The 21,631-nt window shown below is 38.4% G+C and overlaps 1 protein-coding gene across 6 annotated transcripts in view; it reads right to left on the minus strand.

Annotated features, from left to right (window-relative positions):
- The window catches only part of LOC5576263 (maternal protein pumilio), a 429,920-nt gene that overhangs the window by 255,267 nt on the left and 153,022 nt on the right, over positions 1–21,631 (minus strand). The gene's annotated exons all lie outside the window — the stretch shown is intronic.

Consider the following 21,631-nt stretch of genomic DNA (forward strand, 5'->3'; position numbering starts at 1 on the left):
ACAATAAACTTACCCAATCCACGCACACTCACTGGCTGGTAGCGCCACAAAACTTAAGCTTCTATTGCCATTCTGATAGCCAGAAATCCAAATTAAGCACCCTCTTTGCGAAATGTGCTTTTGCATAAATTATAAAGTTCATTTCCACAGCAGTTCCGTGCCATTGAGCGGCGGCGACGGCGCACAGAGGTCCAGTTTTCTGAAAAGCTAACAAAAACCCTATTTTTAAAGGACGACTTCTTCGTATCTTACAAATTGTTCCACGCCAATCCCCGCGGATATATCTTGCTTATATGTACTTTTAAATCTAAGGAATCGATTAGAGAACTCTTGCCGTAGTTTTCCTTAACTTTCGTTCTTTAAAATAGATGAAAGCCTCAAAATGTATGAAACAACAATTTAAAAAACAACAACAATTTAAACACAATATACGAGGACGAAATATAAAAAAATCGTTTGTGACTTGCAGTCTTTTAAAACACTTCCGAATTTACTTTCTTGGCTTCAACGTTTCGATCCCAATTTGGATCTTTTTCAGGGAAAAAGAATTATTTGCGACTGTCCCTGAAAAAGATTAAAATCGGAATCGAAACGTTGAAGCCAAGAAAATAAATTCGTGAGCCCTTTAAAAGACTGTGAATGCATGATCAAAACTTGTGAATTACTTGGATTACGATTTTTTCACATTATTTGTTAGATCTGAACCGCTGAGCAAGCTTGGTCCAAATTCCAGCTGGCATCGCCACCATCGCCATCCAGGTGAAGGCACAAAATGACTTTTGAATGTATCTGGGTGGGGACACATCCCTTCAGTTCCCGAAACGCGTGTTTGATCCTTTCCCGTCGTTCGTCGAACTTGAAAATTCATGAGAGTGCTGCTCCGTTGGTTGCCATTGAATTGCGTAATCGACCGTAAAAGTGTGTGGAAAATCATCACGCAACCATGGGACTGCCGGGAGCCATCCAGAAATACAAAAAGAGAATCCTTTCCCCTCCGTATTCACACGATGATCCTCTATTGCGAAAACATGATTCGCGTTCAGAGCAGGATACCGAACGGATGTGTTGGGAAAATTTGCGACAATTTTGGAACATTGATTAGCCAAAATATTATATTCATACATTTCTCAGAAATACAATAGTGATTCATTATAAGATTGCATGATCTTCATAAGAGCTCCCTTTTGATGCATTTCTTACGTATCTTTAATTGTAGGTATGATGACAGTTGTCGTTTTCATATCAACAATTTTGTTTTTATTGCGGTTTTTCACAAGTTTTGGTTTTAAGACAATTATAAAACCACGACAAAACCTAAAATGTTACATGCAATTTCACATAAACAGTAATTTGGAAATCTCAGACGATGTATTTTCAGTATATGTATGATGCTCGAAAATTGTCGCTTTCCTATAGACAATTTTTGTTTTATTGCGCTTTTAGAGACTCGTTTTTTTTTTCATTAAGTCAGTTATAAGACCACTACAAAACCTAGTCAACTGAGTCAAGCTGCGCATTAATTAAGGTACCGTGGGGGAAGTGTAGCAGTGGGGTAAGTGGATCATTCGTCTGCAATAAGAATAAATACTTTAATATTCCGAATGTTTTCACACCTTTGCTTCATTTCAGGTTATATTCTCACGTACACACTGATACTACTGCAAAACTGATACTACACGTGCACTAACACAAGCAAACTTGCTGACTGCAAAAATCAATTCATTTTTAAGTTGTTTTCTGTCGATAAAAAATCCATTGTATCTCTACCTAAAATCGAATACTATTAGTTTTTTCAACACATGGTGAACATTTCAGTTCTAATTGTATGAATCACAATGAAAAATATTTAATTTTTGTAAATAAATACAGATAAATTGATCATGGTACACTTACCCGCACTTTTTAATGGGATGGGGTAAGTGGATCAACTATTGTTATCAAATATTGGCAGACTACTTACGCGGATTTGAATAAGCTTTAGTGTCATCAAGTGTTGTTTTCCTTTTACATTTTTCATTCCTAGCTTTAATTTGCCAAATTGACCTGAGAAAATTTCAATTAATCCACCTAAAAGTGTTGTACAGTCTTTCTAGTACAAAAAATTGAAAATTGAAAAATTCAAACCAAATTTTTCTTGGTTTTTCTAAGCTGAAATGCAAAAGAGCAAAATATACAAATTCTCCACCTAAATACATATTATCGTACGTTTTTTGACCATATCGATTGTTCTAGACAGATGATATAAATATTTACAAAAATATAATAAAAAGATTTCAGTATGTTAAACAAAAGAATATGTAATTAATATTTTTAAACTACGAGTGTCTTTCGAAAACATCGTAAGGAATAATCCTCAATTCTTTTGTATAACTCTGGTGTATAAAATGAATGAATTTTCTCCAAAATATTCTAGTTACAGTATTTGTTTTTGTTCGAATGAGTGTAAACTAATGTACAAATATTTTTCATAATATTTTGATAAAATATAGATTTTTTTAATTTTAAATATATAAAAAATATACAACATAGCACATATAACAAGAATATTACTGTCATTCTTGTTATATGTGCTATGTTTACATTCTTACTTTACACGATTACATCACATTTGTTTTGAGAATAGAGTTTTTTTATATGTGATCCACTTACCCCACCATAGTAGGGCAAGTGGATCATTTGGCGCAAATTTTCAAGTCCTTCATGATCAATAGATAACAATCATAAAAATCAAAATAATTGACGATTTGAAGTATAATAGTCCCTCATTTGTCATGCACAGAAAAAAGTTTGAATTACATTATTAATGTTAGCTGTACATAACAATGAAGTTGTTTGTTGATTTTTCTGTATCCACTTACCCCACGGTACCTTACATCTTTTTGTGACCAAGATTAAAATTCTAATTTTCCGCTGTCCCATCCTGCATCCGATTGAGATTTTCCGGGAAAGTTTCGAGCCCACACGACGCTGATTTTGTTGTTGAAACGCAACCGTGGGCGGGAAGTTGATTGCAGCAAAAAAAAAACCTGGAACGTGGATTATTGGAAAACTGACGAAGCCAGTGCAATAAACCAGTTAAATCGGAAAAACTTTGTGTGAGAGGAGCATGCGGAAGGGTGGCATAACATCACCGTGTCAAAATACGGAATCCGGCTGAAGCGGATAGAGCACCCAGAGGGAGAACTAACCAAAGTGGTTCCGGTGTGAGTCATCACCTGTCATGAGGGCGCCGGAATGTGGCAATAAATCAATTTTATGTACACGCCGCCCCCTCAGGGGTGCATCTTTCTGGCCACGTCAGAGACCACATTTTCGAGGACGCGTGTCGTACGGTTCCAGGGCAATGGAGTTTTGGCGTGATTGAAATACCAAAACATAGTTTTCAGGATGGCCCATGTTATGGGAATGTGGGAAACAATCGTCAGAGATGGCGCCATCCCATTCTCCAGGTGTCAGAAGCGGAGAATTGTGGAGCCATCATTTGGTGGATTGATTCATTTCAAGGTCATGATATAGATATGGAAAACTTTCAGATACGTACATCGGTTTAGAAAATCTGAATGTCAAACCCAGCACCTTTGGATTGCTGGCCGTACGCCAGGTGCTCACTGAGCTCGGAGGAATCCCTCTGACGAAGCGCTCTAAATCTTCCGAATTGGATAAATTTTCGCAAATTGCTTGTTGAATCATGTGTGTAGCTTCATATGTGTGTAGTGGATGTTTTGCCAGAATGATAACTCTACCGCCGCCGTCATCCTGTTGCATCTACGGCGATAGCTATCGCTGCCGGGTAGCGTGTTTCCGAACTGATCTGTTAAACTCGTTACGGAAATACGCTGCCGGTGTGCACAAGCAGTTGGTTTTCAACCGTGTGGCTTTAGCAATTGGGTCATAGCCAGCTTGCATGCGTTCTTCGGTGACCAATCGCACCTGGGGGGATATAGATGTGTTTAGATTTTTTTGATCTGATGAAAGTGGTTCCGATTAGAGGATGATATGTTCTGTGTGACACGGGAACTACGTTTTCAAGCTGAATCAACTGAAAACAGGAAGTGAGGCACCTAGATAACATTTTAGGTTTAATCGTGGTTTTATAACTGCTCCAAGACTCAAATCGATGATATAGTGCTACTACAGAGCAAGCAAGCCTTTAAATAGTTGTATATTGACAATACATGCTCAAATGGCTGAAATGTAGGACTTGGCGGGCTTATTGCCTATCTAGGTGACTTAAAACCAAGGATAACTCTATAAAGCCGCAATAAAACCAAAATTGTTACAAGTTATGCACCGTTCAAACTGAACCTGATAGTATTATGTAAATTATGATCAGTAAGAGTACTCTCTGACCACCTCCAATTCCATTCAGAACCATTCATCATGAAACAATTTCACCAAAGCCAAACACTCCTAGCATCACAAAAACCATCTTTCCAAACCATTCTCGCAGAACTTCCCCAACGCAAATCCCTTTTCGCAACTTATTACCCAATTATTCAAATCGCCCGCACCTGATTCAATTCAAACACGCCGAAATCGACACACTTTTCCGCTAATCCAACATCCTAAATTTCCTCATTAAATTAGAAGTGGTGTACAAGCTTCGCTCTTCGTGGAATCCAGCAAGAAAAAACCTTGCCACGATTTCCTCCCAACCAATCTGTTACCATGTTTATTGTTGTTGTTGTTGCTGCTGTGTTATCTCGTTCAACCACAACAAAACGCGATGCCATGGCGGCCGCGATTCTTCTTGGCTTCGGCCAACAACAAATGGAATCTATATCCGTCAATGTACTCCCCCCCTTCTTCTCTTCCTCCGACAAGATGAAAATATTCGAGAGCTGGACGCACGGTAAGAAAATCGAGAAAAATAAATTTGCATAAATTGCAGACTACGTTGGCGATGGAGCCGGCAGGTGACGCCATCTTTTCCCCGTCCCATCGACGAAGTTTGTCTTATGGCTTGCTCCTAGGAGGAAAAAATCGGAAAAATCGATTAATCGCTGGAACACGTTGGGCGTTTACTAAACTTTTCCCTCTCGGTTGCGAGAGGGAACAAGGGATTTGGGTAAGGGCTGAATCAATCTGATTTAGGTAGGTTAGGTAGGTAGGTGACTGGGGTCAAATCCCGGTTGATTGTATTAGGAATTTTGAAACATTCGATATGAATACGAATACTATTTACATTTGAAAAGCTCGCCCTGCTGAGATCAGACAAATTTGAAGCAGAACGTTGACGGATGAATGGGAGAAGTTCAACGAACGAGCTCGTTTTATTGATAACGGCTGACCTTGAATATTTTTAGCATTACGAAAGATTATGGCATAGTTTTCCAGAGGCTCATATTACTTGACATATATTATTAACCTTCATCCAGCCAACATACTTTTCACATGCAAAAAACACACTAAAATGTGCATAACTTTTTTGTTTCTCGATGGATTTTGTTGGAATTTTCAGAACTTCCCGAAAAACTCTTCTAGTTTATGGTCCAGGAAACTATTCCGGATTGTCTTGGGGTACCAACATTGGCCACATCATCCATTCAACGGATATCTCAAGACCCAGATGAACTAGAAGGTTGGAGTCTTCTGCAAAGTTGTTCAGCAGATCAAGGGCTATCTGGCAGTAAGAAATCTAATTTAGAATTTATTCGCTAGGTGGCGCTAGTGACAAATTTTCTTCAATCTTCTCAAGATCTTGATGAGCTAGAAGATTGATATCTTCGGCAAAGTTGTTAAGCAGACCAAGAGCTATCCGACAGTAACAAATCTAATTGGGAGCTTACCCGCTAAGTGGCGTTAGTAACTATTTTTTTTTTCAATCATCTGTATCAAGATCCTGATGAGCTAGAGGTGGTGTTTTCGACAAAGTTGTAGCAGATCAAGGGCACCAATCTTCAAGCTTAACAGAATTTTGAGATGTAGAAGATTGAAACAAAAATTGTTGCTAACGCTGCCTAGCAGATAAATTCTCAACTAGTTTTGGGTTTGCCAGATAGCACTTAGTCTGCTGAACAACTTTGCCGAAGACATCAACTATCTAGCTCATCAGGATCTTGAGATATAGAAGATTGAAGAAAATTTGCCACTAGCACAACCTAGCGGATAAATTCTGAATTATATTTCTTACTGCCGGATAGCCCTTGATGTGCTGAACAACTTTGCCGAAAACACCAACCTTCAAGTTATTGTTTTTTTAAAGACACCTACACGTTAATGTTTCCAGTGGACGATTATGTCCTTTCAAGGAAGCACCACATCAGACAACGGACTAGCATGCAACGCCTAGCGGCACAATCGAAATACGTTACTTACGAAAAGTTTTCCGGACTGAAGCGGGAATCGAACCCACACTCCTTGAATCGATGCGGCTAAATGCTTGGTAACACTGACCGCACGGCCACGAAGCCCACAAGTTCATCTGGGACTTGAGATATTCTTTAAATGGATGCTGTGGCCAATTTTGGTACCCCAAGACAATCCATGATAACTTCGGAACCACTTGAACTATATTCCCATATATTTCGTCTAGATAGGCCACAGATTCTGAAAGCCCTAGCAACTTTGCCAAAGGATGAACGATTCCTCTGCTGCTTCAGAAGCATATCATCCTAAGTAATATTTCAGGTATTCTCATGACCTTGTCACTGAGTTAAAACCAGAATTTGGTCTATAAAACCGTAATAAAACAAAAATTATATTTATCGATGTGACGTGACGAATCTAGTCGGGAGAACGTTCCAGGTGGTTGATGAACAGTATTCCAGGCTGAAACGTGAAGCAGAACGGGTTGGATTGAAGGTAAATATGTTGAAGACGAAATATCTACTCCAGCAGAGAAATCCGAAGACGTATTATTGCCGGAAGTCGTGGTTACTACGGACTTCACCAGACCTTGCGGTCTGGTAAACTTCACATCCGTACTAAGTGTACCATATACAAGACGCTGATAAGACCGGTAGTCCTCTATGGGCATGAGATATGGACAATGCTCGAAGACCGGCAAGCGCTAGGAGTTTTTCAACGACGTGTGCTTAGGACGATATTTGGCGGAGTATGCGAGAATGGCGTTTAGAGGAGAAAACTGAATCATGAGCTTGCGCAACTCTACGGTTAGGTTACGATGGGCGGGGCACGTTGTGAAAGCATTGCGTAATGAATCATTACAGTACTGGTTTCAGTTGCGTAATGACTATTCCCGCACTGCATACTTCAGTGCAGGAAAGTAGGCCGGTTTGTGACAGATTAGCGTGATGAAGAACAGCCTATTACGATTAGAAATTGCAAAAAATAAGCTTATCGATAACTTCTGGTAACAGGTCTTGTTTTTGAGATGCTGACTCTTAAAAATGCAATATTTATCGAGTTCAGTCAACTTGCATACAAACTTACCACCTTGCATGCTTAATTTGCCACAGGAATTAGTTTTTAGATGCTAAAGAAACACATACATGTTACTTGAAACACATAATTTAATCGTTGGGGCAAGCAAAAGGGTTTTTTTTGATTCACTGAAAAAAAATCATGAGATCGTGTCAAATATTCCGCCAGAAATTTCCAGAAAATTTAAAGAAAAATTCTTGAGACAAAGTAACGGATTTCTATAAAGATATTTTTGGAGAAATTTTGTTAAAATTTCTGTCTGAAACCGTCACAAATTTTGAAAATGGTTTTATGATTTTTGGGGGCCTTCCTTAGTATTGTGATCATGTCCGCGACTACAAAGCAAAGCCATGCTAAAGGTCTGTCTATCACTCTGTCTGTAATGCTTCGCAAGCAAGCTTGCATACAACTTTAAGGCCTGTAGGTGAAACAACAAAAAATGGAATGGTGTTTGTATGTCACGAGTTGGTTTGAGAACGGGTCAATGGATTAGAATAATTATTTCACTGTTGCATGTGGAGATTTCATGGCGGTTTTCTTGATGGCAAGACGAAGTTTGTCGGGACCACTAGTATAGTAATGTTAGTCTCACATGCGACGAAAGTTACATGACAATCATATTACCCAAAATGCGATTCAAATTGATCGTTTTATACGAGTGACAAACAGCTGCAAAATCATGCACCATTCGTCGACAATCATTCCTTCCGACATTTCTTATGAAGTTATCCTATTTACTCACCTTCAGGTCTATTCAACCTCATCTCGCACTTTCCATCATACCAACACACATCAACATACAGTATTGGACAATACATTTGCAATTTTTTTTCCATTTTCCCTACAAAATAGTCAAATTTGGTGGGTTAGATCTGAGTTTATTATGGACCGATTTGAATGAGATAATTCCAGCACCTCAGACAAAACTTGAATTTTAACATACATTTTTTACTAAGTTTCCCTTTAACGAATTCAAAAACAAGAACGGTTTAACAAAAGTGATGTCTTGACAAATTTTGATAATATATATAACTAAAAAAATTGAAGAAATAGCTTGAAAGTATCTTCACATATTTAGACATACATATTTATTTGGACAAATGAACAAATTAGCTGGAGACACTTTCTAGGATAAGTGTACCAGTTATGGACATAGTGATTCCCTATTTCGTCATACGTGATTACTTGAATATCTTCAAATTTTGAAATGTTTTGTGTGTTGTAGTAGTGAGGTTTAAGATATATCTTGATGTTAAAACATTCAAAAATATTAAAAAAGTGAAAGTTATCGAAATTTCGCTTATGGCCAAATAGGGAACCACTATGGCCATAAGTGGTACACCTTCCCTATATAAATATTTAAAACACAGACAATTTTTGTCATTATAATTTTTCGAACAAAATTTCACTTTAGTCAAATCGTTATAACTTTTGAAATTTTAAATAAAAAAAAGTCAAAAATATATGAAAAAATACTGAAAGGTATACGCAAGCTATGTCCAACGTGCGTTTTATTCAAAACGGTTCATAAATAACTGAGATCTAGTCGACCAAAAATGATGATTTTGTATGTAACATAGCATAACGTAACATAGACAGACTGTACATGCCAATTGCACTTCGATCCAAATTAATAAGGGATGGCACTAAATCTCAAAGTGCACATATTAGTAGCTCTCTTATTGTTGATCAATAACGGTGCCGGCTAAGTCCTTACAGTTAGTTAGCATGGGACAGAAATATTATCGTGTAGCGATTGTTGCTTCTAGAAACCGAGAATACCTCTGTATCTCCACAATCACCAAGAGAAGAGTGTTGATTAGTGATGAAGGAAAAACAAATGGGGAATCACCTTTGTTCAGTGATGCGATCCATGGATAAGTAGTAAAAACACGACTCTTACTTAATACTACTTTGCATTTTTGTGTCTTGGTAAAAATATATTGCAGGAAGATTAAAAAAGTTTGACGTAAGTAATGACGAAAAAATAAAAGTATGTGTATATTAAAATTATATTAAACAGGAATAATAATTAATGTTGACACTTGTAGTGGCGAAACATCCATTTGTTTATGAAAATTACATAAACGAAACGTTGTCACGAAAAAATGTGTTATTATAAGCATGAAACGTGCTCACCAGTTGACAATGTATTCACGACTGAACACAGAATATTTTTCCGCACTCCATTGCGAACCGAACACGATTGATCTTGATTCCGTGGCTCATCCAACGGAATCAAAGACCACTACATACTCATAAAGTTGAACATTTTGTATAGAAAAACCAAAAAAAAAAAAAAGTTGCGAATCTATCATCCAACACTGTACCACTCTGTCTATCTAGAATCTAAATTCTAGAGAGTGAGGAAGATCTGTTCCGCGGCCTTCGCTCGTCTTCTTCGCACTCTCGTAGGTAGACGCGGGGCGGCCGGCTTTATATTGAATTACGCGGCACGAATCGTACGAGCGCGAATATGTGTACACTCGCGGCGCGCACTTGCCGTTTGAACTTATTGGATTTGTGATTGGGTTGATTGGACTTGATCGGCGGAACGCGCGTCCAAAGCGCGGGGTTTGGGGGCGGCAGGGGCTACACTCCATGCCAGATGGTTGAAATTATCGGGCCCCGATAGAGGTATAAGCTTTTGGGTAATTTTTAAATTGCTGCTGGCAATTTTCGGTAGATTTTTGGAATGATTGTGGTTTTATCTATGTTGGTGGATTGTTCCTCGGTTAACTCAGAAGATGTTGAGCTTTCAGACTGCGGGAGCTGAATGAAATAACCGATATAAGTGCCTCAGTGAGATTAGACGATAGAAGTCATTATTTTGAAAATGGTTTAAGAACAAAGTTTTGTCTAAATTTACTTCTTCGGAACGATGACCCTTCCTAAAAACACCAAAAATGAGAATTTCACATGAATTCTAACAAGCGCCTATTGGATGGTATGAATGAAAGGTTGTAAAGTTGAGGATGGCCAGATAGCTGTAGCGGTAAACGCGCAGCAAGACCAAATTAAGGTTCGTGGGTTCGAATCTTACCGGTCCAGGATTTTTTCGTAAAGGAAATTTTCTCGACTCAGTGGATCATGTTTCTCAGTGCTACATGTAGTAAAGTTCGCTTTTTATAACACCCACTGATTTTCGCATTTAACTCCAACTGCCGAGTTCTTCTCACTACCCGTGTAAATGGCGGTCAACGTCATCGTGACAATCCCAAGTGGGTGATCTACCAACCGTTATTTCTTGGGTAATAGCTGGTTGGCTCAGTCACTGACCTCATGAATTATAAATAAGGCTCATTTTCCGAAGAATTTCCTTCTTTATTCTTTCACTCCGCTCTAACCAACGGTCACATTGTATAAAAGAATAAAAGCAGAGCTTTTATGTACTTATTCAGAAGCATTCAAGATGTCAATTTTCGATATGACTGGACTCGCTCCAAGCCCCGTCGAAGCACAAAATAATGCATGGTAAATTTGAATAGCAAAGCTGCTCTGATAGTTCTTGGAAGATAAGGCGAAACCCACCTCAGGCAACCGCAGACACACTAAAATCAGATGGTCGAGTCTTAATCCTTTTGTTGCCATCTATTGGCCACGTGACCAGTTCCAAACTTCTGCTTGTTTCTAAAAACATCAACGTAATACACAGCCCCCTTTTAGGCTAAGGCAGACGTCCCCCTTCACGTCGCGACTATCTCGCCTCGGAAGAAATTTTATTTTCAGTTATGTACACGAATGGAGAGATACCGCGCCGGGTTTCGGTTATTTTGGGGTGTTGATTCTTGTACTTTCTCTTTCCGAGATAAGAAAGTTGACACTCTACCCGACGACGACGACGCCCCTTTTCCATCATCTCCTTCGGATGTGCGAGCTTTTGGGATGGGAGGGCCGTCGTCGATGGACAACATTTGTAGAATCAAATATTTGCGCCTATATTATTCATGTATAAACACAGTGCTTCCCCCGGGGTGTTTGTTTTAAGCATGGAAGATTGTGTTTTTTTCTTCGGTTGAGATTGCCGCCAGAATTGCCTTCCAACACGTGGACTCTCACGTTCAGCTGTACAGGTGTGGTGACACATTTTCGGTGGTTTGTACGTGGAACCGGCTTGCGTAACTCGTTGCGACGTAATATGGTTTGAATGTTTGAGTTGTTGTTGTTCATGTTAAAACGAATAATCAAAGCTATTTGTCTGGTAATTATGATAAGTGTTTATTTGAATACAATCATCAATAGTGATCAATATTCTTCAAAAAGGTTTCGACATCCAAAACAAAACAGCTAAAAATCTTAATTAAGTCCTTGCATATACAGAAAATGTAAAGCTAAATTTTGTGTATTACAACCTGTCATTGATTGTATGAGAACATCACAATTTTTATTTGTTTATTGATACTATAACATAACATTTGTAAGGTTTTGTGGATAACTGTATTAAAACCTCGAGGTCGTTGATTGGGTGCATAGAAGAGTTAAACTTCAAAAAGAAATCTCGGTAATTAGCAAATTATCATTTATTTAATTAATTTAATTAACGTGGAATTTCACTAAAACCCCAAATCAAAAAATCAAAACACGATTTAGATCCGGTCGTTGATGCGTGAAATTGAATTATGCTAATCCGGCACAAATTGAACCGGGAGAACAAAGTTCTATCTCGGAACTCAAAAACCAAATTCGAGGGAATTAGATCAAGTGGAAACGTGACCAAAAAAAAAAATTGCTCGACGGTGCCATAAATTTCATACTCGGCGTCGATGACCGCATAGAGGTACCCGCGCGGTGATGCGGAGGTAATCCAACGGTTAAATATGAATCGGTAAACTATTCATGGCATGGCAGATTTCGGGGTCCATATCGCACAACAGTGCCAACAACGTGCCAGAAGCAAAATGGGAAATTTTGGTTTGCGTTGCTGACGGAGAGTCCTCCTGATTTCCGGTGTATTTGATTTGATGTGGGTATTGAATTTATGTTTTTAGCAATGCAACAAACTGCTTTTGAGTCAATAGCAATGGTTTCAATAGAAATTGATACTGAAAAAAGTTTGTTTTGTGAATGAAGGTGTGAACTGTATTTAAACTGTGTGGCTGCACAGTAAAGAAGGGATTAGCAATTGGTGAGCATGTTTCTTGTTATTTTTTTTTCGAATGAGTAAAATATAATAACACATGCTTTAGAGGAAAACACTAGTTAAACTTTAACACTTCACTTCACTTTTGCAAAAGCAAATACTAAAAATCAATAGTAATGCGAGCTAATACCTTTGAACTTTAATATTTTGCTTCTCTTGACAGATAGGCCTATTTCGTCTGCGACTTACAGACTTCTTCAGTGTCGAATGCTAGGCTTTTGTCCTGACAACAATAAGAATGTTGAGTTTAATCTGAAGTAAATCCTGGGAAATATTTGGAGGAATTACTCGAAAAATATATGGGAATTGTCTTGATTCGATTCTAGATTAATCTGGAGGAATTTCTGAAAAGATCCCTGTAAAAATTACTAGTAGAATTCCAGGAGTACAACTCCTGGAAGTCCTTGTAAAAATTGCATAAATAAACCATCAGAACTTCATTTAGGAAGACATTAAAAAAAAAGTTGGATACAATCCCTAGATTTGGAAAAAAAATGTTTATAACTAACATAGAGGCGCCCACATTCCAAACTATAAGGTGGCATTGGCAAACACGTTATGCCCAGGGAAGTAAAGATAACCTATAGAAATTTCAAATCGTTCCAAGAATCGAACCTAGCCACCTTCAACATGGTTGTTATTCATAGATGAGAGCAGACTAAGACTATGAAAGCCTATAGTTTTAAAAATCTTGATTATATTAATTCCATTGGTGCTTATTTTTTGGGTCAACATTTATATCTTAATTCGACTAGTTCAGAGGTTGAATTATGAGAAAATTGAGAGTATTTCTCCCTTATCGCTTTCAGTAACGATCATGCTCCGCAACACATCATGAGATTCTTTTTAGGCAGCGTCCATTTATTACGTAAAGTTAAAATTGAAAATTTTTCCCCTTCCGTAACGTTTTTTTGTATGAAAAATTTCCAATTTATGTATGAGCCGTAACGCTTGAGCCTACTCCCCCTCCCCCTAGAGCGTTACGTAATTTGTGGAGTGCGCCTTATCGGTTACTGCTACAGCTTTGATTATATAGGGTGGATAACGATGGATGATAAAACCCATCTAAAAAAAACTCCGTACCTGAGGGACACTATTGCTATTAGATGATTATTAATTATGCCAGGATTGTACAGCTTTTTCCTGAAGTTCTTCCGGAGACTGCTCGAAGGATTCCTAAAGAAAAATTTCTATAGGGATTCTTGCAGCGTTGCCACCAAGGATTTCTCCAGCAATTCCTACAACTTCTTCTAGGGTTATGAAAGACATTTTGCCAGAAACTCCACCATGAATTCCTCCAAAGATACATGCAGAGTCTTCCCCAGGTAGTACACTCAAATAAATTCGGAGTTTTCTTTAGGGATTTCTGCAGGGATTGCTCCATGCATTCTACCAGGAATTCCTGCAGGGATTTCTTTTAGGATTATACAAGTAATTATTTCAGGAAATCCGCAAGAGTTTCCTTCGTGAATTCTCCCAGAGATACCTTCAGCAAAATCGCTAAAGAAACTACTCCAAGGATTTTCCAGGTAATCCTCTAGGTAATCACACAGAAATTTTTCTAAAAAATTGTTCTGAATATCCAAATTTTTCCGAGGATTTTTTGTGGAAATTTCTCCAGAGATTTCCACATGAATTTCTTCATTATCCATACCCGAAATAACCGCAAGAATTCATCCAGGGATTCCTCCAAGATTTTTTTCCAGACACTCCTTTTCTGAACATTTTTTCGGAGAGATACCTGGAAAAATTCCTGAAGAAATACCTGAATGGATTTCTGTAAAAGTACCTGGATGAATTTTCATTTTCATTTTCATTTTGCAGCGTTTGGTGGGGCAATGAGAGCGCAAGTCAGTCCAAAGCCGGGGTAAGGGATAGGTAATGGCCGTAATAGTCTATGCGGACCACTTGAACACCATCGGAAAGGATAAGAAGGGTTGGGGTAGGGTATAGGGAATGGAGAAGACTTGACACAGTAATGCGATTAATGCTGCAAAATGTAAATGTGCTGAAAGCAATTTAATTTGAGTTTTGAAGTTTGATTTGACTTATTAACATTCCAAATAGATCGGCCATTGTACAAGTAAGAAAGAATATGCTGATCGCTTTCTAGAAATTTTATAAACAACAAAATAATAACAATATGAGAGTGATGCTAAGGGCTGCTGATGGCACAATGCGACGCTTTAGGAGATTTTGATACTGATTGAACATTACTATACAGAGCGCAATTTAATCGATGGTGATAACTTTACAAACTTTATCTGTTTTTACACTGATTGACGATGCTGATTTATATAAAAATATTTTAAAAATATTTGATATTAGTTCATTTGTTTGTGTGATCTGGAATAATAATTGTTAATAATGGAAAAATTTTACATACCCTTGATGAAATACTTCCCTGACCAGAAATATTATATTTTGAGCGCCCTTTTCGAAGCTATTCTATCCAGATGTCCATGTACTGCTTTCAATCCTGAAATTATTCTTATTGTGCATGCTCATGCATTATATTAGTGATGCTCATAATCATGCAACAGATAAGAAGGAAAGAAAAAGAGAATATAAGAACAGTGATTAGTAATGAGTTAATTATGTAGTTTTGTTAGAATTATAAACAATTAAACAGCAGTAATGAATAACTTATAAAATTACTTTGCAGCATAGCTGAGCCTTTCGGAACGTAAGACCGATGTATAAAAATAATTTGTTTCGAAATTGTCCGCGTGGTCTTCTAGTGCCCCTATTAGATCAGAATCAGTCATAGACATACATATCGAATGCTCGCCATGACCCTATGACCAACATTTGTATATGTATAGACTTAGCTGATGTGGCTTTTCTAATAGGTAGTTCTTTCACTCATTGATTGTCTTCAAAACCTTGTCAAGTATAGAAAATTGATTTTATTTCATTTATTACTACATTGAAGCTACATTGTTTTTATTAAGTATTAGGTATTATTTTGTTTTTATCACTATTGATATTATCAAGGCCAGAATTCCCAGTGAGTGAAGAATTTTATAGTACTAGAACACCATAGAAGATCGCTTAACATTACCTAATCATGGAACGGCTTTTTGCTCTATTATTTTAGGTAGATGCTATTGATCTCCCTTTGCTCCTATCCGCAACCCGGTACACGCGCCCTGTTGGTTTTCGAAAACCTCGTAGAAGATTACAAACCGTCAATGGCATTCCCAATTACTACCCCACATTGCACATTCAAGGGTCTGATTGTGCTCCTAACCCACCCTCAGTTCGTAATCTTCTCGCCATCTTGAAATTATATTTTCCCGAAGTGAAAGTAATTTTGATGAGTGATAGCCTAGTCCAACCCAACTGCATAGTACAGTAGTTTAACCAGAATCTTAAGGTCAGAAGATAAAATCTAAATTTTGTAATAAAAAGGTTGCCATTGCTTTGAAATTTACCCAACATCTAATCAAAACTACTAACAACAGCGAACAATTATCAAAATTCATCGCTCCCTGGAAAATATAATCCCAAGCCCAGGGTGTAAAAGTACCTGGATGAATTTTGGGGATAATCCCTGCATAGAGAAACCCCTAAGCAAAAATATCTGTAGGATTTCATAGAGGAATCCCTAGAAAGAAGCACTGCACAAAAAAACTAAATGTTTGGAAGAATAACCAGGGAAATCTCTTTAGAAATTCCTGAAAACCAATTAACTTCGGAGGAACCTATGAAGAGAGTTTTCTGGAGAAATTCCTGAAAATTTTGTTTACGAAATCTCAGGAGGAATCCTTGTAGAGATTTTCTCAGATAAATTCCTAGAGGAATCTCTAAAAAAATGTATGTATTGTATGAATAATTTCCTGGGTAAATTGTTGAAAATAATCCTCGCAGGAAGTAGTGGAGGCATCTTAAGAAGAATTCCTGATGAATTTATTCACTGTCAATAGTCTCTGCTGGGGGCATCCCTAGAGAAATCTCTCGAATAATCGTTGGAGAAATTGTCAATTTCCTGCAAAAATTTCTGGAAGAATCCCTGTAGAAAGTATTCTGAAAGAATATCCGGAGGAGCCTCTGGAAAAATTCCTGGAGAAATCGTTGAATTACTGGAATGGAGTTTTATCGGAACCACTCTAAAAATACGGTTGTGATCGAAAATGCTTCCTAAAGAAATTTTTGAAGAAACTATGAGATAATTCTTTAAGGAATCCCTGAGCTATCGCTACTGAAGATACTTGGAGGAATTTATGGAAAAAATCCTGAAGGAATCTGTGAATGAATCCCTGGAGACATTATTCGACAAATTCCTGAGAAATTTAAGAATAAATCCTTGGAGGAATTCTTGGTGGAATCCCTGAAGTAATTTACGAAGGAATCTTTGGAGATATTTCTCATCTCATCAATCTCATGACTTTTTAAATCATTTGGGTAAAAGAAGTGTTCAAAGTGTATGGTGGAATGGAGTACTTGAGGAAAACCCTGATGGTATTCTGAATGATTTTTTTTTTAAGAATTTCAGAGTTTCCGCAATAATCTGGATAAAAGCCTTGAAGAATTCTCGAAGGAAAATTTGGAAACATTCCTTTAAAAGCATTGGGCCAATTTAGGAAGAAATATTTGATATAATTTTTGAAAATACCATCAAACAAATAACTTGTTACGGCGGGGTGACTAGTAGCACATGGTAATTGATCATCATATTTCACACAAATATCAATATAAAATTTGCCATAAATCGGTCCTAAAATACCTGTGACCCAGAATTCAAGTAGTGAGTGCAATTAAAGCTGTTATTGTAATTATTTGGATCATTACTCTCGAAAATTACATAAAAACTGATTTTTGATGGAGGTTCAAAACGTGGCCTAACAACATGAGATTGTTTCGATTTACAAAATAAAATGGTGTTTCTATACATAATAAGTAATAATAACCCGTATTTTATTTTACGAAATTGTAGCCAAAACATAAAATCGTGCTTCGTTGCAAAGCAACCGGACAATTTGTTGGCTGAGTCTCGCTTAAAATCGGGAAACCGAGATTCGCACAGCCGAGCTCGTGAAAAAAATCTGAGTGTGTACTCAAGTTACCGGAGGAAATCAGGAGCGACCGGAGAAAGCTGAAAATTTAGTAAGTCCGGACCAATCAAGAGATTCACAGAAAAAGTTGGTTGTTATTGGAAAAGTTCATCAATAAATCACGCAGATTCACTGAAATTTAACTGCAATTCTGGAAATTAATTTGGTGATAATGTCAAGGATTGTTTGGGAAAATCTTCATTTTATTTCAGAATTTGAAAAATGAGTCACGCCACAAGAGTTCTGTATAATTTACTTAAAAATCGTCCAAAGATTCCTTCAGGAATGCTTTGGGAGATTATTCCAATAATTTCTCAATGTTTCTTTAGATATCAGAAGTCTCTTTGTATCCTTTCATGATTGTAATAAAATTTAACAAGAAATAGAGCTTTACGAAGTTTGTTACAGAATGTCAGACATTTTTGGTGTTCCTTTAAACATTCCTACAGTAAATCTCCATGTTCATTGAGGAATGAAGGATGAGTCATTAACTATTGTGACACTTTCAATGAGCATCCTGAGCTGCCTTACAGAAATATAACTATAACTTTATGGAACCTCTTCTAACATTTTCATTTACATTTTTGCTTAGAAAGGAGCCGGCATGCGATTATTTTCTAATCCGACCAGTAAGCCAACGATAAACACATTGTACTGGCAAATAACTGGCAAAATTGCAATTTTATCGCCTCGGAAAAGAAAGCGTTCACAATACGCGCGCAGCTATAACAGAAAACCGCACCCATTCATAGTGGATGGATGCATATTTGCAACGCTTCGAACAACAGCCACTATAACGAACCTCACCCAAAGAGCGATCATCGAGCGCCACTTCAATCAATCCGTTCGGCTTAGTTTGGATTAATGCTGCGAGAATTGCTTTGTTCGCGCTCGAAAGTCTCTCAATTAGCGCATTGTTGCGCGGTTGTGCCCGGTTTCCCCGAATGTCGTTTCACCGAATGTCAGTTCTCCGAAAAGCCCGTTTCCCCGAAATGTTTTAAGGTGAAACAGTTTGGAATCTTGCTTATCGTTCTTTCTAGTTAACTAACTTGTCATTATAGGCTTGTACATTTTTGAACGTTATCACTTTTCTTGGAAACGGGTCATTCGGAGAAATTACATGTTGGGAAAAGAGTCATTCGGGGAAATGACTTTCGGAGAAATGACATTCGACGAAACGGCATTCGGGGAAAAGTAGCACAATCTTGTTGTGCAAAGCACCTGCAAACGGTCGTCATCGTCGTCGGCTCGGAAATTGTCCGCTCCGCGGCGAAAGTTTCTAATCACATTTTCGTGCATTATCCGCAATACCGATTCCCGGCGTATGTGAGCATCGGAGCTCGGTACTGAAGGCGGTAAATCAGTGTGAAGTGAAATTGTTTCAAATCTCTCCGGTCACGGCAAAAATTGGAAGCTTAAGAGTCATTTTCCTGCCGATGGATGCTCGGTCTGTAATTCGGATTTGCAAAGCGCCGAGCTGTTGAAAAAGTTGCTCCACGGACGAACATGGAAGGCTCCATCCGAAGTCGGTACGACTGAGGAGCATCCTTCAAATCCCGTTTTAATTGGGCATTTGAAAAAGGTTGATGGCCCTTAATGGTGGGCCGAATTGAAAATTGGTCGGTGGACCAGCTGGACGAATGAGCGGTGCATAGTTCTTGAGATGATGACGGCCGCGAGACGAAATACTCAAATCGGATCCCAATTAAGGTGTTTTCCTCGTGGAAGAAAAAGCATATTTTTTCCAATTTCGGGAGTGGGTCGCTGTTTACTGGCCTAATGATGCCACTTTTTTCCTTTTCTGCCCGGAGCTGCCAAATGAATTCGATACCCTTCCGTCAGCAAACACAGCCATTGTCGATCAGCGCTCTCGAATAGTGTCGAGTTACCGCTAATGGATTCTGTTTGGCTGTGCGTCAGGAGGAACGAATAGAGATAGCGACGCAAATACGCTGTCGTAAGATACTGACTTGGAAAACTGCCCCCCAAAATGCCACTGTGATGATTATAAAACGAGGTGTTTGAGCAGAGCAACGCAAAACGAAATGATTTGTTCTTATTTGGACAACCTCGGCTTTAAAATCGATCGAATAATTTGTATTTTTCAAATCGATTTGTGAGCTGCTCATAAAACCATAAATGTCTTATGTTATGGATGTTTCTTTTTTTTACTAAATATTTTACCTTGCATTCAAAACTTTGTATTTTGTTAGAAAATGTTGTGGAAAAATATGAAGCAGGTGTTGCCCCATATTGAAAAATAAAGCCATATCAGTCTCTATCTCGCGTTCAGTATCATAAGGGCGTAACTGCAGTGATAGTGATAGTGGTACACTTGCCCTACCTTCATTCTGTTACAATTTCCAGCACGGAGAAGACAAATACGAAAACAACATGCCCAATTCATCCATATTCCAACTCTCCATCAACAATTTTTGGTAATTGAACCATTCCGTCCCGAAAAGTGCCTACATACATACATCAACAGCACAATCTTGTACACAACCTGCGGCCGGACCAAGCCGGCGAACAAACAGCCAATCCGGGTGGATCAATTTGTCTTGTCGCACATCGCCGGCACGGAGCTGAGGTAATGCCACCCAAACGATGATGTCAGTCAGACAGCACCACCACACCACATCAGAACGCACACCAACTCCGTGACAGTTTCACAGTCCCAGAGCAGCCCCAGTCTCTTGGGAGCCATTCCTCAAACTGCTGCTTAGGGTGGGCCATAATGATCAAACTGGAAAAATCTTACGTTACTATCCCCAAATTTGATTACTAGGACCCCTGGAAGTTATTGTGAAAATTTGAGCGTGATCCGTCAACTCTAAGAGAGGCTTAACGAGACTGAATGGGAAAATTACAAATTTCATTTTTAACCATAGATGGCGCTGTAGTCAATGAACCCCGGAGGAAGACCGAGTTTCATTTTCCCTGGGTATAACTTGTTTGTTTCTAAATGAAATGACTTCCATTTTGATGCAGTCTCTTCTCTATTGATTTAAACATCTTCAAGTTAATAAAAGAAAAAGTAATGAAAATCGTTTTTAACATACATTTGGTTGAATTTCCTCATACAAATTTCAAGCTTGGTGTTGGTGGTGGAGAATATAACTCCAAATTTTAACAAGTCGATTTTTTTCCACATAAAAAATGGGCCACCTTACTGCCGCTGTTCGATCCAAATCCCTTTCGTGCCATGATGACGAACATCATCATCGGTGTAAATTTCATCCATCAAATGCGATCGCATGGGGGGACCAACTGCACCGACGACGTTTCTTTGTACGAGTTCTGTTTGGTCATCAAACAGAAGAACGCGCGCGGCTCCTCTTCAGCATAGAATGTGTCGAATAATCAATTCATTAATCCACTTGTCGACGCACAGCGCCGTCCCAAACTCGAGCAAATTAACGAATTGAGAACGGGAGACAAATTCTTGCACGTTGTGTGCCGGTGAATACGCACGCATGTTGAGCGGGGACACTTGTTTGCTGGTACAAGTTCACACAAATACTGGAAACAGTCGTCTTTCCCGAGCATTGCACCACAGGCGTTTTGGAGCTACATATAGTGTATCCAACTGTGCTGCTCGAATTCGAGCTGAACATTGATCCCCGTCACCATGTGGGTAGCACGAACGGATGATACTTTGTTCGGCCAGTTGACGAATCTCCATGGGATCCATGTAATAGTTTGCATGAATTGCTGGTTATTTTTGGGACTTCCGGGAAAGGAACTATTGGCAAACTAAAGAGCTCATTTTTTGTGGCGTACATTTGCAATTTGTTTTAGGATATTCGGTTCAATTGGATAGGGGAATTCGTAGCCTAGCCGTAACGTCCGTAGCTACAAAGCGAAGTCATGCTTGGTTCAATTCCCGGATGGTTCAGGATCTTTTTGTAATGGAAATTCCTTAGATTTTTCTCAACCTTAACCAGTTAATAATTATAAACGAGCTCAGAAGTTTTCTCTGTCCCAATGGGGAAGTAATGTCAATACAATACGAAGAATAATCAGTATGCGTTTATCAGTTGCACAG

The sequence above is a fragment of the Aedes aegypti genome, chromosome 3, assembly GCF_002204515.2.
Source record: "Aedes aegypti strain LVP_AGWG chromosome 3, AaegL5.0 Primary Assembly, whole genome shotgun sequence".
In the NCBI taxonomy this organism is placed as follows: domain Eukaryota; kingdom Metazoa; phylum Arthropoda; class Insecta; order Diptera; family Culicidae; genus Aedes; species Aedes aegypti.